The 4,978-nt window shown below is 45.0% G+C and overlaps 1 protein-coding gene across 4 annotated transcripts in view; it reads right to left on the minus strand.

Annotated features, from left to right (window-relative positions):
* sulf2b (sulfatase 2b) overlaps positions 1-4,978 on the minus strand; it is a 276,394-nt gene that overhangs the window by 202,151 nt on the left and 69,265 nt on the right. For 2 of the 4 annotated variants that reach the window (XM_046055570.1, XM_046055569.1), the window contains exon 2: positions 3,481-3,582. The exons of the other annotated variants lie outside the window; for them this stretch is intronic. The gene's annotated coding sequence lies outside the window, so the exon portion shown is untranslated. The remainder of the gene's footprint in view (positions 1-3,480; positions 3,583-4,978) is intronic. 4 annotated transcript variants of the gene reach the window in all.

Consider the following 4,978-nt stretch of genomic DNA (forward strand, 5'->3'; position numbering starts at 1 on the left):
GTGATACATCTTGTCTCTAAATTATCTTTGTTGGGAGTTGCACATGCTCAGTTCCTAGTTAAGGACTACTAGCCAATCAGAAGCAGAGAAGGGTGGGTCAGCGACAAGCCAGTAAACGGCTCGGGTTCAGCCGTACGTGTTGCCGACCAGCTCGGCAACATGGACTGGAGCGAGAGTTTCAGAGCGGTGAGTTATTAATCTGTATCCATAAAGTTTTAACTGAGCTCTGTCTCTACATCACAGGAACAACTTTATGTCCACTGACTGCCTGGAGGGTAGCTAGTGTTTGGAAGGGAGAGGAGAGCTGTGTGCTGCAGCTCGCTGTTTCTGAGGGCGTGTCGGAGTCGCCGCTTGGCGAGCGTTATATGAGGCGCGTTTAGCTTTCATCCCTGTGACATCACAAGTATGAAAGGGAAGAGGCTGGACTACAAACGAGCTGTTTTCAGGCATTTCAGAGTTTTCTGTGGGAGATGGGAACTCCCTTTGGGCTTTTCACTTTGCAAACCTGTAACATGCACCAAAAAGATATTTAACTCAATAAAGGAGAGGAAAAGGCAAAAACCATAATACCACCTCTCAAATGAAACACAGGATTTCAGCTTGAGATGATAGTGATTAGACATCTGTCTCTGAGGTGATTTTCACTCTTAGGGAAAGATGAGATACTGGGTTCCCGTCCCAGTATCCGGCGGGACAGATGTAGGACCTACAGGTGATCTGTCCTAAGGTAGTCTTTTGCCAGACTTATGTGAGATGATGCTATTCTTGAGACTCATGTATGTTGTTCTACATTTTTTGATAAACCATATTTATGTCATTTGTATTGTTCACTAAAAGACATGGGAAAAATGGAAAACTACCACGCCTGTGAGTGCTTTTGCAATTTAACAGCGTGAACCTGAAGAAGCCACAGGCGAAACGAGTTTGTCACAATAAACATAGTGAAGTCTCTTCGGTGTGCGATGGCTTGTTTTTTGATTTAGATTTATTGTTGTTTCACTGAAACTCAGGTACACAGCTTCTTCATCCATCTCAGTCGCCATAACTTACGTGACCAACATAATAGACAATAATGCAACTTAACGGTGGAAGACCCACTCACTACATTAATGTTAGTAACAGTTAGACCGCAATAAGTAAGTGTAACAATCTCCTAATATTCAGCCTAGCTCACAAGCTTTTTTCGTTATCATCAAATACATTTAGCTGATCTCACACTGGTGAGCCAGTTGGCAGGAGCGTCTATTTGTCTTAGTACGGTCACAAATACAGACGCTCCTCTTTCTATTACAGTTTTTCTTCAATTGCCAACAAGCGTCAAAACTGAAGCCACTTTGTCAAAACTCTTCGTACATTCTGCATTACCAACGTGCATCTTGGCCAAACAGTTAATGTCACCTCCAGAGCAACACTTATAACATATCTCAAAATAAACTTGTTCAACCAAACAACGGCAACAGTTCTCACTCAGAGAGCAAGCACTGTCACTCATAACACACAGTCCCAAAAACACTGACAACGGGGAGCATTATACGTAAACGATTAACTTTTATATCTTTGAAGTGATATCACATAAATCTTTTCACTTTATTGACTGTAATAAAGTATATGTAGGCTAACAAGAACAAATCAGAAATTTTCTTCAATATCATTGACAGTATTTTTTTCTACATCATTGCAAATAGTAATTTACTATAATTAATAAAAATTTGAAACACTAAAATAATTCCTTAAATTTCCGTTTTGCAATGCAGTTTTTTTCAGTTGTTAAAACAGTCACACCGGTGACCACAACCTGTAATTTATGTACCGACCCCCTGAAACAATTCTGCAAAAATGCAAACACATTTCCTGGAATACACTCAGATTGCGGCTCTAAACCACAGACTGTATATAAGAAGTGGGCGTAGTCATCGTGACGTCACCAGTTTGGCCGATAGGGCGCCGCCATGTTGAGTGTTTACAACCAGGAAGTGCCCGGAAGTGACCATATTTGGACGAGACGGTGTAGCTAACGGGCGTGTGCGGAGCTAGCAAGCTTGCTTAGCTAGGTGCGTCTGTAATTCACCTTAACTGTCATTTTAACAGGTCTGATAATTTCGTCTAGAGAACAACAGGCTTTAAACTAAATGTTCTCACCAGAGAAAGTGAACAGCCGACTCCTAATGAGCTTTTTCAACGGCGCTGGTTAAATTTACACAGCGCCGAGGGTACGGGTCACTCTAGCCTGATTGACAGGTGGCCATGGTAACGACTTGTCAATCAGCTTGTAGCCCTAATGGAGCCGGACTTCTTTTTGCAACCAGAAGAGTCGCTCCCTGCTGGTCGTTAGAGAGAATGCAGGTTTAAGGGACTTCCGCATTGGATTCATGTTGTCACGATCGTGGTGTGGAGGCAGGTTGGAGAACCCAAACGCAGGACACAGAGCGGGGCAGGTATGGTACAACGAAGGGTTTTAATAAACAAACAAAAGCGAGCACACTTACAGGTGAGTGGCTGAATAACTGAAATCCAAAATCCAAAAGTACCGGGAGACGAGACAAGACGAGACGAGACAAGCAAGGCTGGTTACAGGCAAAGAGTACACACACGACAGATTGGGGGGTAACATGAACAATGACCGGACAAGGACAAGACAGAAACACCAGGTATATATACACAGGGACTAACGAGCAGGGCGGGAGCAACACAGGTGACAGACATGAGACTAACGAGGCAGAGAGAGAGAGCAGAGGAAAACAGAGAGACTAGACATGACAAGCAGACTATATAACAGATACTGGACACTAGACAGGACAGAACCCAAAACTCAACATACCAAGGCAGATACCAAACTCAAAAGTAAACACAAAGGATGGCCAACCGGCAGAGCGTGACACATGTCTCAGACAGGAAGCTTCCTGCTTGCTCTAAACAAACACTTTGCACATAGATGTAAACATAACATTTACTGTAAATATTCTGCTCAGATTTTCTATATATTTCAGTCTAGTTGCTGCAGAAATGCATCCATCATTCTGTTTTAATCAGTTTTGAACACAGTTCTGTAACAGAAGTAATGAGAATGTGAAGAAAGTAATTCATTGAGCGCATTTTCTGTGAAAGCAAAAAAAACCCAAAAACTATTCACAGTTTGGACCACATACACTTCTACATAGACTTCTCTGTTTTCCTGACTGTGTGAAGAGTTTTAATGTGACTTCAGTTTTAATTGAATCTGATGCAGAGACGCTGCATTGAGCTGATGTATTATAGTGTATGCAGTTGGTAAACACACACACACGGGATCTTTAGCTCCCAGGAGGCGGCCCAAGCTGTTGAAGCGTTACTCTGATCCCTAATCAGTTCAACTACATAACGATCTGTGTGGGTGAGATGAGAGCCTGTGAAAACCTCTCTCCCCCACAGCGCATACATCCGATTCATCCAGGTTTCTGTGCTCATTTATGGACAGTTGTTCGCTAGCTGCTAACCGCTTACTGTTGTACTGCAGAAGTTCAGAAGGTCCTCTTCTTCAGGTTCACGTGCATCACCACCACCTCCTTCTGGACAGGACGGGTGTCGACCCTGATCTACACGTAGCTGAGCAAACAAAGACAGACTGTGATCAGATTTGTGATCGGGCCAACGGAGATGCAGAACCAGATGTCCCATCTGGATTTTATACTGCTATATTTAAGTCATCATGATGTTGTTTGTAATGAGCTGTTGAGTGGCTAATATGTTTAAAAAGAGATGAGCAGATGTGCCAAACAGCTGATCAGTAGAGGTGATCTTATGTTGAAAGTTGAGGTCTGAGGATGGATCAGAGTTACAAGTACTTATTCTGGAGTAAGTGGTTTTGGGTGAACTAAACTACAGAGCTGCATTGGGATTCCGCTGGTCCCAACACAAATCGCGTGGGAGCGAGCGGTTTAACTCTGCTGAGGGCGGGTGGTTAAAAAAATATACAGCGGGTCCCGCAGTAGCGCTAATAAGATGGAGTCAACAAACGAAGTTGAAAGGAAGATTAAAAAGAGCACATGCGACTGGTCACGAGAACGTACTGCACGGGCCTGACCCGAACTGGCGACCTTGGGTACAGGAGGCGGACCCGCTGACAAGGGAGCTAAACCCCGTGACCAGTGGATGCCAGGACGACTCACTGCACAGCCTCGCTGGTTTCCGTCACACAGGCGTTTAGCACATAGCCCAAACATTTGTGTTCTGTTTTTACTCTGCATGTCACAATGCTTGCGGGTGCAGGCGGGAGCGGATACACGTGTTGAGGGTTACACGTGTTAAGGGTGCAGATACACGTGTTGGGGGATACACGTGTTGGGGGTGCAGATACACGTGTTAAGGGTGCAGATACATGTGTTGGGGGATACACGTGTTAAGGGTGCAGATATATGTGATGGGGGATACACGTGTTGGGGGATAGACGTGTTAAGGGTGTAGATACATGTGTTGGGGGATACACGTGTTAAGGGTGCAGATACACGTGTTGGGGGTAACACGTGTTGGGGGTGCAGATACACGCGTTATGGGTGCAGATACACGTGTTGGGGGATACACGTGTTGGGGGATACACGTGTTGGGGGATACACGTTTGGGGGATACACGTGTTGGGGGTGCAGATACACGTGTTAAGGGTGCAGATACACGTGTTAAGGGTGCAGATACACGTGTTAAGGGTGCAGATACACGTGTTAAGGGTGCAGATACACGTGTTGGGGGTGCAGATACACGTGTTAAGGGTGCAGATACACGTGTTAAGGGTGCAGATACACGTGTTAAGGGTGCAGATACATGTGTTAAGGGATACACGCGTTGGGGGTGCAGATACACGTGTTAAGGGTGCAGATACATGTGTTGGGGGATACACGCGTCGGGGGTGCAGATACACGAGTTGGGGGTACAGATACACGTGCTAGGGATGCAGATGCAGATACATGTGTTGGGGGTGCAGATTCACGTGTTGGGGTGCAGATACACG

The sequence above is a fragment of the Micropterus dolomieu genome, linkage group LG08 (assembly GCF_021292245.1).
Source record: "Micropterus dolomieu isolate WLL.071019.BEF.003 ecotype Adirondacks linkage group LG08, ASM2129224v1, whole genome shotgun sequence".
Lineage (NCBI taxonomy): Eukaryota > Metazoa > Chordata > Actinopteri > Centrarchiformes > Centrarchidae > Micropterus > Micropterus dolomieu.